This window comes from Dendrobates tinctorius, unplaced genomic scaffold, assembly GCF_039654945.1.
Source record: "Dendrobates tinctorius isolate UK_male_01 unplaced genomic scaffold, ASM3965494v1 ptg000069l, whole genome shotgun sequence".
In the NCBI taxonomy this organism is placed as follows: domain Eukaryota; kingdom Metazoa; phylum Chordata; class Amphibia; order Anura; family Dendrobatidae; genus Dendrobates; species Dendrobates tinctorius.
Window position 1 is genome coordinate 17,913,099 of NW_027361737.1, and position 19,630 is coordinate 17,932,728.

Consider the following 19,630-nt stretch of genomic DNA (forward strand, 5'->3'; position numbering starts at 1 on the left):
ACGTTGCAACAAGGTGGATCTCCAACCTGCACATGGTTGAGAGGCTGTGTGAACAGAGGCAGGCTGTAATGCATTTGTGGGAGGATACACGGCCAGGCACTTTGACGGCAGACATGGAGTTGTCGGGTGTGCAGTGGTCGAAGCTGAAAGACCTCTGTAAAGTCCTTCAGTGTTTTGAGGAATGCACACGACTTGTAAGCGCAGACGACACCATCATAAGCATGAGCATCCCACTTATGCGTCTGCTCATGCAAACTTTGATGCACATTAAGGGGCAGGCATCTGCTGCCGAGGAGGATGAGGAAGAGTAGGAGGGATGCCATGATAACAGTCAGCCATTGTCTGCTCCGGGATCTCTCCTGGACGAGGTGGAGGAAGAAGAGGAAGAGGAGGAGGAGGATGATGATGAGGATGATTATTTAGGGGAGGAGGATGCTTCTCGTGGGGCAAGAGAAAATGTTGGCGTGGCAAGGTCTGCTACAGGGTTTGTGCATGACTGGAGAGATGTGGATTTACCAGAAAGTGCTCCTCCACCCAGCACTCTCAGTGCATCATTGACACCTGGAACATTGGCCCACATGTCAGATTATGCCTTGCGGATCCTAAAAAGGGACCCCCGCATTGCCAAAATGATGAACGATGACGACTACTGGTTGGCCAGCATCCTGAATCCACGCTATAAAGACAAATTCCAAAACATCATGCCACAGGAGAACCTTGACCTAATATTGGCTAACAAACAAGCAACTCTGGTAAACCGTTTGTTTGAGGCATTCCCAGCACACAGCAGTGGTGATGGGTCTCCAACGAGCCGTAGGGGGAAACATGGAAGAGGTGTTCGTGGTGCACATATCAGAAGTGGAGTTGAAGACAGGAGTTTCATGACCATGTTGTGGACTGATTTTTCAAGCCCCGCTCACACGACTGGTAATACTGCATCGATTGAAAGTGACAGGAGACAGCAGTTGTCAACTATGGTTACAAACTACTTCTCCTCTCATATCGATGATCTCCCTCACAGGTCATTCTCCTTTGACTATTGGGCCTCTAAACTGGACGCCTGGCCTGAATTGTCACAATATGACTTACAGGAGCTCGCTTGCCCTGCTGCTAGTGTGCTATCGGAAAGAGTCTTCAGTGCTGCTGGCTCAATCCTGACAGAAAAAAGGACCCGTCTGTCGACCCAAAATGTTGATGATCTAACCTTCATTAAAATGAACTATGCATGGGTTTCAAAGGATTTTGTCCCACCTTCCCCTGATGACACATAGGTTGCCAGAAAAATGGCTCGCTTTTGTCCTCCTCTTCCTCGGACTTCTCCAATTCCTCCATTTGCAGCTGCTGAATGTCCAACATCAACATATGCCATTTTTTAAACCTCACTAACTGGGCTGCCTTCCCCCCCATGGCCGTGGTCACCACCTAGCGCACGCAACCGTGTGAGTGCCATTGCCCTGGACAAGTGGGTGGGCCGACTCTTGGGCGCCGGCACTGGCACAGGGTCCCTCATAGTGCAATCAAGTGTCTCTGATGGTGGGGGTGCACACCCGCCGACAGACACACCGGCATACTATGAGGGGCCCAGTGCCAGTACCGATGCCCACGAGTGGGCCCCCCTTGCTTGGGCAGGGCCCCAGCATTTGCAATATTTACCTCTCCCTGCTCCTCCGCTGTGTAGTCTGGGCTGTCAAATCCTTCCCTGGGACTGCCAGTACAAATTTAGTGAACTGATAGATGATGGTTAAGACGTAGCTATGCCCTGTCCTGCTGGCCGGGCTCTAGCTTCAGATGATCAATGGCTTCCATTTCTTATGGACGTCGACTCACAATGAGATGCAGTGGTGGTTTATCATCAGCTTTCACAGTTTTTCTACTCACAGACGTGTGACATTCCTGCCCACATTTTTAAATGTGTCCTCTCAAGCCAATCCAATAGAATCGCCTACGGCCTGTGGCTTGTGTCTTTTGCACTCCAAAGTTACCTGACAGATCATGATAGGCAGTGAGGACCGTGTCTACATCTCTCCCTCTGATCAAAATTTGATGGAGATGAGTAACGGTGATGGGATCCACGGTACTGTGATACAGCAAACCTTTCTTCACAAAGAACTGTTTTCGCTGTCTCCACACACAAAGTAATTGAGGGTCAGCATCGCCTCTGAGAATTCTCCAGGGAGTTTTTCCCGTGATTAGTAATTCCTAAATTTCTGCAATCACTCGACTTTATGTCTGTACTTTTATCCATCTCGTTTCCTCTTGTGGAGAGTCTGGACTGTCTTACTGAGACAGAAATATATATGAAGATTTAAAAATACCCCAACAGTATATACTGGTGTACGCTTCAAAAACATTTCCTTTTTTCTACTTTTTAGATTGTTGTCTAATCCATACTGAGGCTGTGAGTGTCTTTGTCGTACTCCGGAAATAAACACTGAGATTTTAAATGTTTAAATGCTATATATACCTGTTATCAGGTGATACTGTACCCTTTCTCAACTTTCTGCAATCTTGTCGAATCCATACTGTGCCTGAGACTGTCTGAGTCTGCCTCCTGATTACAGATGAGTGGTGTTTGAGTGGAACTGTTGGCCAAGTTCAAATTCTAGCTGTTTTGGGCGGTGTTAGATCCGTTTGTCGAACTACAACACTTTGATTAAAATTCGGCTGTTCGAGTTTCCGCTCGAGAACGTTTCGTTAAACAAAAGCGTATCTTTTTTTCACATTAATAATGGTTTTCAATGATAATAGACAGTTTTAGGGCATAGTAGTGGTGTCTGGTAGCCAACGGTGTAGTATACCTGTGAAGGAGCTACACTGTGTGTGTTTCTAATAATTTTTTACCCCATAATGTCCTGAAAATCCTTTTGGGCCTAGTGACTGCCTGCGACTCAGAAGAGGAGCCCACCCGTGAACTGAGCTATGCCGCCTGTTTATGAAAGAACCAGTTTTTGACTGCATTTACACCACTTAATACTTTGGGCCTAGTAACTGTGTATGCTACTCAGCAGAGTTGGCCACCCGTGAACCAAGCTATGCCTCCTGTTTATGTAAGAACTGTGTGCTACTCAGCAGAGGAGCCCAGCTGTTAAGCAAGCTACAGCACCTGTGGTTTGGACACTTAATTTTTCACATTCTTTCTGTAATGCCGTTTAGGCCTAATTCCGGAATTACGGTTGACCTGCACTTACTGGGAAATGCTTGTTCGCGGGGAAGTATTGTAATCCCAGATCCCCATCACTAACGGGGTTCAGCGTGTTATCCGCACCTGTAAGCGATACACGCTAGTCCTTTCATTGTAGCACGCGTGCAGCCACGGACATGTAAGGGCATGACAGACCTGTTATTGGCCGATCTCGCGAAAAAAGGCAAAGTCGCTCTTCTCTAGCTGTCACCATTGTTGCCCGGGGAAAAGCTTTCCAACCCAGACTGATCTTTGCACTTGACAGCAGAGGGCGTAACTGAGATAAAAGGGCCTGAAGAGGAGACTTGGTGGGAAGGCAGAGCGCGCAGCAGGGGAAGTTTGGTGCTCCATCCTCTGAGCACCGTTACATCGCAGGCCTGTGCTATAGATCCCCTGCATCCAGGTACACTGACTGTGGACAGAGATTTGCCATGAGCCCTTTAGCTCCCGCAACTGAAAGTGCCAAGGGCTCCAGACCAGTTGTTACCGCGCGCACGCCGCCTAAGACAGACTGGGTGACTCATCCTGAATTGTGTCCTTTTTCATCCACATACTACTGTCGAGCTGAGTCATGCTCTGGCAAAGTTGCAGAATGCGCTGTACTATGCACGATGAACCTAGAACACAGAACCCCGCACAAGTTAACAAGGACTCATCGCCATCACCGGGAACCGGACCCTCCACTTCTCCAGAACGACACCGGAATCATCACGCACCAGTTGTGTAAGCGCTACGGTGGGAACCTAAGACTCTGCAGTCAGGAAGCCATCGGACTGATAAGTTAACTCTTTCATGAACAGTTGCTTTACCTATTACAATTATTACTTTACCTCACACCCATACTGTGCTAATATCACTTGCCACATCCTTGCTAAACCCAATACCTACCTGAGTGGAGTATTCTCCTGTTAATGAATCTGTTAACCCTTGCTCTGCCTCCTGTTCATCACTGCATCCCATGTACCTGCTCAGACATGCAGCACCTGGCCTGGTGAATTCTGTTAGTGCATGCTATGTACAATGTGAGGATTCTGAAGTCTACGTTCACATAGAGTGACTGCAAACTTCTATGCCAAAACTGGACAACCCCTTTAACTTCTGTTCACTACTGAGACATTTCTGGCATATTTCTAATGTGCACTTAACATTAATTTCTGCAAAGACAAAGCGCTGTACCCACATTCCCCATTTTCCCTACACTGTGTGATGATAAAAGGACAATTTTGTCAGAAAGGGAAAGGTCTTTAAACATAATATTTATGAGAAACATTTTATTTAGTCCTTTTGGCATGGTTTTGTTGTATATAGCATGCTCTGCTGCAGTGCTTTGAAAATCTATGGGGGTGGAGGATTATTAGAGATGTTGCTTGCTATAAAATTTCTTTATTGTGAATGATGCATGAGAAATGCCATACAGCACATATTCAGAATAAAGCATTTCCATGTGTAGGAACTCAATGTATAGTAGATTGATGATAAGTCCACTGTAAATAAATGTGACTTGTATGTATATGTGCCAGCATATGTTATATCATTGTCTGAACCCGCTCCTATAATCTCTGCCTCTGTGGCTAGGCGGTGTCACACTGTGGATGGCATTAGGCTATGTAGGAGCGGTCTAGCATCTTTGTGTTCCTTGGACTTGTGTAGCCGCACAGCCATGGAGTCTGAGTATTTCTGCAGAGCACCTTATTAGCAGGTGTAAGTAGCTCTCAGCTGTGTCCTTTGGTCGGGCCACATTCTATTTAACCTCCCAGAACTTGCCAGTTATTAGTACGGTATATTCTGAGTGTGATTTGTTGCTCGGACACTCTGCTGCCTGATTTTGCTTCTGATACCTATTGCTGACATTGAAAAACTTAAGCCCCCATTTGTCTATTGATTCTGACTCTGTCCTCCTGGAAATGCCCTCTACATTTTGACCTGTCTCTGTATTCTGATTTTATCTAGTTTTGACCCTTTCTGTTTTTGACACCTTGGACTGCTCACCTCTGCCAGCTGGCTCCACCAGCCAGCAGCTTCTCCGTAGATCCAATCCATGGGAAGCTATTAAAAATACAGGTCCCCGAATTGGGATTATGGAGCGAAAGACTCTGGGATCTGCTAAGCAGAGTTAATATCTATGTATGGAAACCCTAGCTGTCAGTTTTCCATGCACAGTTTATTCTTACAGCATGTCTGATTATAGTATTAACATCAGACAGGAAGATTAAGTGAGATCAAATTGTACTTTAACCAAAAAATCCATTTTAGTTTCCTACAAAGTAAATAATAATGTAGAAAAAATAGACAAATGATGTTTATTTTCCTCCGTCAGAGCATTGCAGAGCCCTTGTATCAATACAGGTTTCGCTCTATACACAGATGCTAAGGCCATTGTTCCCTGCTTCTCTGTATACAAAGCTAAACCCTGTGCCTCAATCCTCACATATTTAGAGGAGGAGGAATTGTCTGCAGGCCACTTAATCAGGAATATAATTACAGACCTTTAAACCAATTCTAGCAGTTGGAAGAGAGAGGCTTTAATGGCCGCACTTGCATTTCAAAGGGCAAATTGTGCTGTAAAACAGCCCAGTACTAGGTGTAAATCAGCGTTTAGAGCGCAAGGCGGCATCTGACAGCGCTCACGTAACATTCATCTTCCTTAAGTTCAGAAGAACATAATTGATATAAAGAAAAGCAGGAATAATGAAGTGGAGAATGGCACACATTGTTTAATGGCAGAACAGCTTAGTGGTCCCTCTCATGTAACAAAATACTCAGCGGAGGCCTCATTTTTCTGTCTGACATCAGCTTCACGTACCTATATAGAAACATAATAGATTTTTCTCTCAGTGGATGTGAGAAATAATATTTCTTGCTACATTATTTTTCCCTGTTTGTCTTTGTGAAACGTAATTTACATTCACAGCATAGTAAACCAAAGAGAAGAGGCATGTAAATGAAGGGATCACCAAAACAATATAATTAGATACAAGAATATAGATCTTTAATGAAACCAACAAAAACAAAACAACACTCAGTGCAGGTTAAAAACAATTAAAACCGCATAGATGCGACCATTACATACAGACCCTAAAAAGGGTATATGCCTCTGTACAGACCCCACAAATTGCAATACAATTGTTACATCACAAAATCACATTAAAAGGCCACCAAAAACACCTAACACTCATAAATCTATAGTTACTACAAGATAAGCAGAAGAAAAGGTCCAAGGAGCCTGAATGCAGTTACCCCCTGAAAAGAAAAACACCATATGACCTGCTATGAGTAGGAAGATACGGGTAAGAAGAGGTTCAATCCTGCAAAGAGTGTAGGTGAGGTGGCGTGGGGAGAGGCAGAGGCATAAGTAATGCCCAACGCGTTACGCCAGAAAACCTGGCTTCATCAGGAGCGATACAGTGTTGTGAATCATTGGTGTATATATACCTTATTCAGTAGACGTAAATCGAGAGCAGGTGTGGGTCAGAGAACTCACGTGTGAGCCAGACGCAAAGCGGCGTCGGAGCGCCGGAAGTAGGGCGGCAGATCTGCGCAGCCGCAATGGACCGAAATGAGGTCCAACAATGGGCACACAAAAGATGGCGTCCAAAAAACTCCACTGCGCATGCGCGAGATGACGCAGCCTTCAAGAAGCAGAGCACGGCGATGATGAATCATTGTCCACGTGATCACACAACCTGGTGGCCCTGGTAATGTAGAGGTAGCGAGAGCAGGATATTAAGCCTGCATAATGCCACAGATGAACAGCGCATGCGCTAGAAGATAGTTTGGCCAAGGAAACATAAAAGGATATATGGTATTCTCCCCACAAAAGAGGATGACACAAATGGAAAACATTATCATCCCGGCATAACCCCATAAGCACACATGGACAGTATGGGCATGGGGTATCACAAAGCGACCACATATGTGCAATATAAATAACAAATATATAACAGCATCATTTGTCCAATAGTATGGATCCTATCTTAGACATAAGACTAGCAGGCAGATCTATTTATATGATTTTCTCTATGAAAAATATTAATAAAAAAACATGGTTTTTTAGATAGAGAGTCAAATGATGCTCTCTAAATTTTATCTAGAAATAAGCATTGGAACGCCTGATGAGAGTAAAGACCAGAGCTGATAATGTAACATAACGGCACAACATGACAATGAGACCAAAATCACGGAGCAATGACGGAGGAGCAATGGGAGAGTACAAGGTTAATGTAAATTTAATACTTCACAGCAATCCAAAGTGAAAAAACAATAAAGGGTATGGGGAGGAGGGGGGGAGTAGGAATGGGAAAAGGGAAGGGGAAAGGGTGGGGGTGGGATAAAAATAAGGGTAAAAGGAAAATTGAGGTCCAAAAAAGGACAGCAGACAAATGGAACTTATCAAAGATTGAATATACTCCAATTATAGGTTAATGGCTGCCATTAAGTAGCCCTAAGTCCAATAAATGTTGACCGAAGAAGGCAAGTCATCAAAGGGCCAAGTCCTTGATCCCAGTAGTGGTATCCCCCAGCCAAGAGAACATCCATGATCCAGATTTTGTCCCCATAATCTCGACAGGGATAAGGGGCAATAGTGGCCAGTTTAACCAGCCAAATATAGATGCCCAATCCACCACATGGGTTCCAGAGGTCTCTCCCCGATGTGAAGGGTTTTATAAACAATTATGATATTTAGATCTGGGCTGCACATATGTAGCCCCTCTGGTCTTAATTGCCGTGCTCTGCTTCTTGAAGGCTGCGTCATCTCGCGCATGCGCAGTGGAGTTTTTTGGACGCCATCTTTTGTGTGCCCATTGTTGGACCTCATTTCGGTCCATTGCGGCTGCGCAGATCTGCCGCCCTACTTCCGGCGCTCCGACGCCGCTTTGCGTCTGGCTCACACGTGAGTTCTCTGACCCACACCTGCTCTCGATTTACGTCTACTGAATAAGGTATATATACACCAATGATTCACAACACTGTATCGCTCCTGATGAAGCCAGGTTTTCTGGCGTAACGCGTTGGGCGTTACTTATGCCTCTGCCTCTCCCCACGCCACCTCACCTACACTCTTTGCAGGATTGAACCTCTTCTTACCCGTATCTTCCTACTCATAGCAGGTCATATGGTGTTTTTCTTTTCAGGGGGTAACTGCATTCAGGCTCCTTGGACCTTTTCTTCTGCTTATCTTGCAGTAACTATAGATTTATGAGTGTTAGGTGTTTTTGGTGGCCTTTTAATGTGATTTTGTGATGTAACAATTGTATTGCAATTTGTGGGGTCTGTACAGAGGCATATACCCTTTTTAGGGTCTGTATGTAATGGTCGCATCTATGCGGTTTTAATTGTTTTTAACCTGCACTGAGTGTTGTTTTGTTTTTGTTGGTTTCATTAAAGATCTATATTCTTGTATCTAATTATATTGTTTTGGTGATCCCTTCTTTTACATGCCTCTTCTCTTTGGTTTACTTTGCGGATTTTTAGCATGTAATTGGTGATCCCTTACAGCGGTGCCCTCCACTTCTCTTTTGTTCATCAATGGTCTGAGGGTTACTAATTTTGGTTTCCCTTTTCTTGCAGGAGGCACGCTGTTGAATATTATTATACACATTTTTTGTAAATGGATTTATCTGCTAGGGAAACGGCTTGGAGTCAGAGGGCTCAGGGGATCTTTGATTCAGGCAGCAGCAGCCCTGTTGGGACGGCCAACAAAGATGACAGTTTCACTTCAACTTCTAATGAGTTGATTAATTTACATAAATCACTCAAAAAAAGTATGGTGGAATATAAGGAGCTTGGAGGAATATAAGGTTACAGGTTTTAAACCAAGGGGTTTAAGAGTACAAATCTTCCCAGCTTGGGAAGTTGATGAAAATTTTCAACAAACATGGGAGGCAGGTTTGGTTAAATGCTCTCTCATTTTGATGGATATGTTGATAGTTCATGATCAGAGTTTGCTGGCAAAACTTAAGGACGAGATTAAATTTATGGAAACCAAACTTCAGACTTTTGATCCAAGTATGGTCACCTCATTCAAACAGCAACTTAAAATCACTATTGATAAATTTGAAAAGGAGATTATAGAGGGGAAACGCCATAAATTCCAACGTGACAAGATGGAATTCAATAATAATCGGGCTTTCAAATGGAGACATCGGGGTAATAAACTGGTAACCTCTTCCCATTCGGTGTCCAATAGGGCTATCAATTCTAGACTTGACCAGTCTTCTAGTGATTTTTTATCCTCGGATCCAAGCGATCTGGAAGGAGCAGTAGGAGGGGCAGACATAAGACTAGGCGGCACAAAGAAGAGAAACAGGGGGTACAAACAGACGTCCCCGGTCTACAAAAGAGAAACGAGATACAATCACAGGAAGCGGTGATCACCCTTCCTGTTCCGTCTATAACAGGTGTCCCTTCTGAAACAGGTAATTTACAAATTATTAATCTGTCGTCTTACAATCTTTCTACGGCAGAAAAATCTGTTTTAGAACGAGGACTAACGTTCGCGCCTATGAACACCCTTGATAAATTTACCCTTATAAAGGACATCTATCTCTTCTGCCGTCAACTAACTTTTAAATTGCTTTACCATCATCCCTACACAGCTGACAACTCTCCGAATATCGATAGACAAGTCCTCAGGGATCTGATGGACTTGCTCCATGAGAATGAGAGCAACACCTCTAGAAGACCATTCACTGGCCGTTTGCCATCACAAAGCACACCCTCGCTGTCCCTCTTCCCCGCTGTTCACATCTTCTTTATGAATGTATGTCGGGATATTCGAAGTCTCCCACTCGATATAAACAAGAACCAGAACTTAAGTAAGGATGAATATAAAGCACTCCTTGATTTACAGCATAACAAAGATTTTTTAATACGGGAAGCTGACAAGGGGGGGAATATTGTGCTGTGGCCTAACTCTCTTTATCTACAGGAGGTGATGCGTCAATTGCAAACTACTTCATGCTATGTTCGTCTCCCAGCAGACCCTACTGAAATATTCAAAAAGAGGTTGGATAGACTGATTGGGCAAGCGATGCAACAGGGGACTATCAGTAAGAAGGAGGCTGATTTCCTGACAACTGAGGATCCAGTAGTCCCTACTTTCTACCTTCTACCAAAGGTACACAAATCGTTGGAAAATCCACCTGGTAGACCCATTGTCTCTGGTATTGGGGGCCTGTTTGAAAAACCCTGTATTTACTTGGACTTCTTTCTACAGCCCCTTGCTGTCAATTTGCGATCATATATACGAGACTCGACATCCCTTATTCAGATTTTGAGAAATCTCTGTTTACCTCCACAGACCTTGTTAGTCACTTTGGATGTCGAGTCTCTGTATACGAGTATAAATCATGATCTGGGGTTGCAGGCTATTTCCTTCCATCTGAATAAGAATTCCATGGGTGATGGGGAACATAATCGTTTTCTTCTGGATCTTCTTTTCTTTATTCTTGACAAAAATTATTTCGTGTTCGACAGAAACTTTTATAGGCAGACCATGGGGACCGCTATGGGAGCACGCTGTGCTCCCTCGTATGCAAATTTGTTTTTGGGGTGGTGGGAGGAGTTGGTTGTGTATCATCATGAAGACTTCAAAGCACATTGCTTTAAATGGCTGCGGTATATTGATGATGTTGTACTTTTTTGGACAGGCACTGAAGAAAGCTGCCAAACATTTATCAATGGGCTGAACCAGAACCTCTTCAATATCAAGCTAACATCTAACATCTCCTGTACCACTGTGGAATTTCTAGACCTCAGTCTTTCTTTGGAAGGCTCGTATATCTCTACCAGTCTATATCGTAAGCCAACAGCCACCAACAGCCTCCTCCATTACAACAGTTTTCACCCCTTGCATCTAAAAAACGGTATCCCCACAGGTCAGTTTCTTCGAGCTAAAAGAAACTGTAGCAATCCATTGGCCTTTCAGTCGGAAGCAAGAACATTGACAGATCGCTTCAAGAACCGTGGTTACCCTAAAAAAGTCATCTCGGCCGCTTATCAAAGAGCGAGGACAAGCACACGTGTAGAACTACTGCAGAGGAAAACACGTGAGTCTTCCAGACCCTTGGGTGTAGTGACTACCTTCAACAACCAGTGGCATGATGTCCATAAAATTCTGGGTCAGAACTGGGGCATTCTACTAAGTGAAGCCAAATTAGCTCCGTACATTTCCAATTCCCCCAGCTTGATAGCACGGCGGGCCCGCAACCTGAAGGATCGGTTATGCCATAGCCACTATGTATGCCCCACGGCTAGACTTAATAGTGGCTTCAGGTTATTTGGAACCTACCCCTGTGGGGACTGCAATGTTTGCCAATATATGGTTGCCCAATTTGGTACTAGAATGCCTAGTTATCCATTTCACATCGTACCTAAAAAGGCATACTTCAATTGTAAGTCCCGCAACTTAGTCTATGCCCTTATTTGTAACTGTCCAAAAATTTATGTGGGGCAGACAACCCAAGAACTGAGAAGGAGATTACAGCAACATCTCTCTAATATCTCCACTGCCAATAGAGATCGAGCAAAGGGTAAACATATTACTCCAGTGGCAGCGCATTTCTTAGAGAATCATTGTGGACGCCCCACTGGTCTACAAGCACTGGTTTTGGAAGAGGTTCTTGTGAACATCAGGGGGGGCGACATAGGCCTGAGGCTTCTCAGATGTGAATCCAAATGGATTCATAATCTGGGCAGCCTCTCCCCTAATGGTCTTAATGAAGAATTACTCTTCACAGGGTTTTATAAACAATTATGATATTTAGATCTGGGCTGCACATATGTAGCCCCTCTGGTCTTAATTGCTTGTTGTTCTTCTTTTTTCCAACAGCCCATCTACCAGCTCTTGATGCTCTCGTTCTTTGGCTCTGCTGGGCTGTCTTCACATCGGGGAGAGACCTCTGGAACCCATGTGGTGGATTGGGCATCTATATTTGGCTGGTTAAACTGGCCACTATTGCCCCTTATCCCTGTCGAGATTATGGGGACAAAATCTGGATCATGGATGTTCTCTTGGCTGGGGGATACCACTACTGGGATCAAGGACTTGGCCCTTTGATGACTTGCCTTCTTCGGTCAACATTTATTGGACTTAGGGCTACTTAATGGCAGCCATTAACCTATAATTGGAGTATGTTCAATCTTTGATAAGTTCCATTTGTCTGCTGTCCTTTTTTGGACCTCAATTTTCCTTTTACCCTTATTTTTATCCCACCCCCACCCTTTCCCCTTCCCTTTTCCCATTCCTACTCCCCCCCTCCTCCCCATACCCTTTATTGTTTTTTCACTTTGGATTGCTGTGAAGTATTAAATTTACATTAACCTTGTACTCTCCCATTGCTCCTCCGTCATTGCTCCGTGATTTTGGTCTCATTGTCATGTTGTGCCGTTATGTTACATTATCAGCTCTGGTCTTTACTCTCATCAGGCGTTCCAATGCTTATTTCTAGATAAAATTTAGAGAGCATCATTTGACTCTCTATCTAAAAAACCATGTTTTTTTATTAATATTTTTCATAGAGAAAATCATATAAATAGATCTGCCTGCTAGTCTTATGTCTAAGATAGGATCCATACTATTGGACAAATGATGCTGTTATATATTTGTTATTTATATTGCACATATGTGGTCGCTTTGTGATACCCCATGCCCATACTGTCCCTGTGTGCTTATGGGGTTATGCCGGGATGATAATGTTTTCCATTTGTGTCATCCTCTTTTGTGGGGAGAATACCATATATCCTTTTATGTTTCCTTGGCCAAACTATCTTCTAGCGCATGCGCTGTTCATCTGTGGCATTATGCAGGCTTAATATCCTGCTCTCGCTACCTCTACATTACCAGGGCCACCAGGTTGTGTGATCACGTGGACAATGATTCATCATCGCTGTGCTCTGCTTCTTGAAGGCTGCGTCATCTCGCGCATGCGCAGTGGAGTTTTTTGGACGCCATCTTTTGTGTGCCCATTGTTGGACCTCATTTCGGTCCATTGCGGCTGCGCAGATCTGCCGCCCTACTTCCGGCGCTCCGACGCCGCTTTGCGTCTGGCTCACACGTGAGTTCTCTGACCCACACCTGCTCTCGATTTACGTCTACTGAATAAGGTATATATACACCAATGATTCACAACACTGTATCGCTCCTGATGAAGCCAGGTTTTCTGGCGTAACGCGTTGGGCGTTACTTATGCCTCTGCCTCTCCCCACGCCACCTCACCTACACTCTTTGCAGGATTGAACCTCTTCTTACCCGTATCTTCCTACTCATAGCAGGTCATATGGTGTTTTTTTTTTCAGGGGGTAACTGCATTCAGGCTCCTTGGACCTTTTCTTCTGCTTATCTTGCAGTAACTATAGATTTATGAGTGTTAGGTGTTTTTGGTGGCCTTTTAATGTGATTTTGTGATGTAACAATTGTATTGCAATTTGTGGGGTCTGTACAGAGGCATATACCCTTTTTAGGGTCTGTATGTAATGGTCGCATCTATGCGGTTTTAATTGTTTTTAACCTGCACTGAGTGTTGTTTTGTTTTTGTTGGTTTCATTAAAGATCTATATTCTTGTATCTAATTATATTGTTTTGGTGATCCCTTCTTTTACATGCCTCTTCTCTTTGGTTTACTTTGCGGATTTTTAGCATGTAATTGGTGATCCCTTACAGCGGTGCCCTCCACTTCTCTTTTGTTACATTCACAGCATGTTCCATTTAACATGAAACCATTGTTTGTGTCAGACGTCGTACTTACAATGAGCGAGAAAGGCAAAATAATACTAAAGCTAATAAAAATAAACTAGCAAAATAAAACTAATAAAATACTGTTCCGTTTACTACTATTTTCACATGAGCCTATACTTAGACAACGGCTACACCTGCATATAGAGCAACTGCATAATAACTGTTTTTATGATCACTTCTTTTATGCGTGATGGAAAGATTGCACATAGAATAAGGCAGCTTTTACACTTACCGTGTTTTTGTGAGACGATTTTGCGGCCCCAGTAGATTTCTATGGGGCCGCAAAATCGGCCCGCAAAAATTTCACGGTGCGCCGCATGGCCTTGAGGGCCGTATTTGCGGCAGTGGAAAAAGATCGATCTTGCTCGATCTTTTTCACGGCGTACGGACACGGCCCCCATTGAAAATCAATGGGGCCCAAAAACAAACGGAAGTTTGTTTTTGCGGTGCACCGTGACTTACGGTTTTGCGGAACGCCGTTTTTTTTTCCAATACTATTTCCTTCACAAAATTAGCCCAATAATAAATACCACCATGAACACCACTGGTGTGTACCACTAATGTAAACACAATAAATCACTGTCTGGATACCACAAAATAGAAATAATAGGCTCCAAAAATTATGGTACAAAATAAAAATTCATTTTTTATTAAACAATATTCTTTTAAAAACATTTAGTACAAGAGGTGTGCAAATACATATAAGAGAGACAAAAAATACCAATAGGGTATCTCAACCCAATGCCAGCAGCTATGATATTGATAAACCAAATTAAATTAATATAGTTCACTGAATTGCGCATATATATATAATTGCTGCCCGTTTTTGAGAAAAAACGCCTATTCCCTTAATAATGCCCAAAGGCATAAAATATAGTGCGTTCATGGAGGGCTAAATCTCAAATAACTCAGCAGTACCAAACTCACTGTGAATAGCTGTGACCGTATGTGAAGAGTCCACAGACCTGGGCTGCAATATATTAACAAGGCTGCTCCCAGCAATCCATATCAGAGCATATGCATGCCATGGTATGCGGACTACAACACCCAGCTGGAACCACCAATAGGTTTAAATACAACACATATTAACAGCGGTGCCCAAAGTTTGCTCATACCGTGCTGCTGGCGTGGAGTCCCTTAGGTGACCCTCTGCCCCATAGTATTGGGAAAATGAAAAACAGCAATCCGCAAGCTTTTTTGTGGTGTGTTATTGCGGCAGACCATAAAAATTGCGGCGATACAGCCCGCAAAAACGGGCCGCAATAAAGGGCCGCAAAAAAAACGGTAAGTGTAAAAGTAGCCTAAATACAACTTTGTGATTTCCCTTGCAGAGAGGGGAGCCGCCCCACCTTTGTCCTATCTGTTCTCCTACCTGGTGATGAGAACACGGGCAGATCTTTCTTGTAGAATAGAACTGCAGAATAGTATTGCAAAAAATAATGGCGGGGAATGGGTGAAAGTGAGATGTCCTTAAAGGGGTTGTCCGATCCAAATCGATAAGTCTGCAGACTTATGAATCCCCCCAGAGCGCACACTGTGTGCTGAGGGGATTTGCTGATTTCTGAGTGGGGACCGGAGGGTTAATATGTCTTGTACATACTCCCGGCCTCAGCTCATCTAGTGGACGCACCCTGTCTAGTGACATGTGGACGTGGCCAACAAGAGAGCATGGCCTCACTCCATACAAGTGTCCCTCCCACTGACCGGGAACTCATAGCTTACACCCCTGTTCCTGGTCAGAAACTTGGGAATCCCTGCAGCGCACAGTGCGTGCATCGAGGGGATTCATAAATCTGCAGTCACACAGAGTGACTTCAGACTTATCAATTTGGACCAGACACCCCCTTTAAAGTCAATAGTGGGGAAGGGGAGAAATTACGTTCACAGGCAAACAAACACCAAGTAATTCTGTCATGGTAGGCAATCACTATATTGGGGTGTTTATTTTGAACATCGTTTCGCAAATGGTATATGCAGAATATAGACTACAATTTCTATGGTCTGCATTCTACTGATTTTCATCTTGCAAGAAAATTTTATCTAATAAATGACTACAGATCCGATATAAAAACATATATATCTTTATTAGGACAAGTATACAGAATTTAGACAAAACAGTGCTCAGTAGTGCATTAGAATAACCCATGCACCATGGGAAACATAGCAGACCTCCATAAAGAGCTCAAATAATATAGTCCAAATGGACACCACAATCTCCTCACATTAATAGATGTACGGTATTATCACTATATCATCACTTATATGACACATCTTCAATATTACTTATTAACACACCAGCCCTGATGACATATTACACAATTATACATGGCCAATAGATATATGTGAGTATATATATATATATATATATATAGGGCACTGTATGAAAATATAGTGTAACCTAATGATATATGTCTAGTGGTTACTATCAGAGAGAAGCTCTAACGGTAGACAGAGGGTGTCACTGTTAACATACATCACCAAGATGGTTATACATTTGCCTCATTAAAACTGTTATTTGATAGTAACCACTAGACATATATCATTAGGTTACACTATATTTTCATACAGTGCCCTATATATATATATTGTGGGGAATAGACAGCTCAGCTGGGATCTTTGCTTTGGCACAAGCGTGTGGCTATGAAGTCACTTCAGCAGACTAGCAAGTTCCACATGAATATGGACACGGCATATTTATTGTGCACACTTGTCATTCAATGTTACACATGCCAAACATGAAATAAAACATCTAAGGCCGTCTGGCCACTAACTAACAATAGCAGGCTAACTACAAAATAAACCTATATAACAGCAAACAAGTCCATGTAATCTTACTGTGTCAGCTCCCAGCTTAGCAGACGAGATAGACTGAGAGATCCCAGCTCCTCCTGATTATATCAGCTGGACCAGTCAGGAAACCAAAACCTGGATTGAATAAGTGGAGGGGGAACTACCAGTCCTTTCCATGCTGATCACTAAGGAAACCAGGACTGGATTACAGTGAAATAAACTGGCTTCATCATCTGTACAGGGAGACATATGAAATGAAACGGGGAGAAATATACCTGTTTTCTAGTACCTCTCCCCTTGGCACCTCACACACCCCCCTCCTCTGTTCGAGCCCGTGGGGTCGGACACGACGAGTCACCAAGCAGTGCGTTCTAGACAACGCATCTGCATTTCTGTGCGCTGTGCCCGCCCTGTGCTCAACGGAAAATTTAAACCCTTGTAATGCTAAGAACCAGCGTGTCACCCGCGCATTGCCTTCTTTTGCCCGGGACATCCACGTTAGGGGCGAATGGTCCATCACTAGTCTAAACTGGTGACCTAGTAAATAATAGCGCAAGGTGCACAGGGCCCATTTCACAGCCAGGGCTTCCGCTCAACTACACTGTAGTTCTTTTCTGCTCTCGTAAGCTTTCTACTTAGATAGGCCACTGGGTGTTCCTCGCCATTTACTTCTTGAGACAAAACCGCGCCGAGGCCCACCCCAAAGGCGTCCGTTTGGACAATAAACTCCCATTTAAAGTCTGGTGCAACCAACACTGGTTGGTCACAGAGGACTGTTTTCAATCGCTGAAAGGCCTCCTCTGCTTCTGCGTTCCACTTTGTGACAGATTTCGACCCCTTAGTAAGATCTGTGAGAGGAGCTGCGATGGTCGCAAAATGTTTGATGAACCGCCTATAATAACCAACGATCCCTAAAAAAGCTCCAACCTGTTTTTTGGTTACCGGTCATGGCCAATTTTGAATAGCGTCCACTTTATTGGCTTGAGGCTTCACGACGCCTCTCCCTATGCTATATCCCAGATAGCGAGCCTCTTCCAATCCTAACATACATTTCTTGGGATTGGCAGTCAACCCAGCTGTTTTTAGGGAGTCTAAGACAGCTTGTACTTTTGACAAATGCGTGTACCAGTCATCGCTAAAGATAAAGATGTCGTCCAAGTACGCGGATGCATACTGGCCATGGGGTTTTAGGACAATATGCATTAGACGTTGGAAGGTGGCTGCAGCACCATGCAACCCAAATGGCATATCTCGGTACTGGAATAATCCCTGGGGTGTAACAAAGGCAGTTTTCTCTTTGGCTGATTCCGTGAGGGGAATCTGCCAATAACCTTTTGTTAAGTCAATAGTGGATATGTACCTGGCCGAACCCAGTCTCTCTATCAGTTCATCGACTCTTGGCATCGGGTAGGCATCGAATTTCGATACTTCATTTACTTTCCGAAAATCGTTACAAAATCGGATAGTCCCATCGGGTTTGGGCACCAGTACAATAGGGCTAGCCCAATCACTCCGGGACTCCTCAATGACCCCGAGCTCTAACATCTTCTTCACTTCCTGGGCAATGGCTTGTCTCCGAGCCTCCGGAATTCGATATGGTTTTAGCCGTACCCGCGCCTGTGGATCAGTAACAATGTCATGTTTAATTAGGTGAGTCCGGCCAGGAAGTTCCGAGAAAATATCTGCATTCCTCTGTATGAACTCCCTGGTCTCTCGTTTTTGGCTTTCGGATAGCGTGTCTGCAATACCCACTTCTGGCGGAGCTACCTGGGGGTCCTTTACCTTAGAAGGTGGTGCCCCTCGAGGCCCATCCTCAAGGGCAGCTCCTGCCACCAGACTCTCCCTGTCCCGCCAGGCCTTAAGCAAGTTTATGTGGTATATTTGTTCAGGCTTTCTCTTGTCTGGTTGGTGTATCTTATAATTTACTTCACCTATTCGTTCCAGCACTTCGTATGGTCCCTGCCATTTCGCAAGAAATTTATTTTCTACGGTAGGCACCAATACCAACACCCTGTCTCCAGGTTGAAAGACTCGTGTTTTTGCCGCTCGGTTGTATACCGTGCTTTGGGCATGTTGTGCGCGCTCTAAACACTCTTTAACTATTGGCATAACTGCTGCAATTCGGTCCTGCATAAGTGTTATGTGTTCAATTACACTGCGATAAGGAGTCACCTCTTGTTCCCAAGTCTCCTTGGCAATATCTAATAGGCCTCTAGGACACCGCCCATAAACCAACTCAAAAGGTGAAAAGCCTGTGGAGGATTGGTGTACCTCACGTATAGCGAACAGGAGGTATGGTAGTAGGGCATCCCAATCTCTCCCGTCCTTATCCACCACCCTTTTCAACATTCCCTTTAAGGTTTTGTTAAAGCGCTCCACCAAACCGTCAGTCTGAGGGTGATATACTGAGGTACGCAAATGGGAGATTTTTAGTAGTTTACATAAATCCTTAAGTATACGAGACATAAAGGGGGTCCCTTGATCCGTAAGTATCTCTTTCGGAATGCCGGTGCGGGAAAACATATTAACCAGCTCCTTTGAAATTGATTTCGCATTGGCATTCCGCAAGGGCACTGCTTCGGGATAACGCGTGGCGTAATCCAATACTACCAAAATGTACTGATGACCCCTGGTAGATTTAACTAATGGACCGACTATATCCATTGCTATCCTCTCGAAGGGCACCTCTATTATTGGTAAGGGCACTAAGGGGCTTCTAAAATGTGACATAGGTGCGGTCAATTGACACGTAGGACATGACTGACAGTACTGGGTCACGTCTCCCACTAGATCCGGCCAAAAGAAACGTTGCAGAATACGGTGTTTTGTCTTTTCTACTGCCAGGTGTCCTCCCAAGGGATGTTTATGTGCCAACTCCAAAACTACCTGGCGAAAGGACTTTGGTACCACTAGTTGTTCTACCA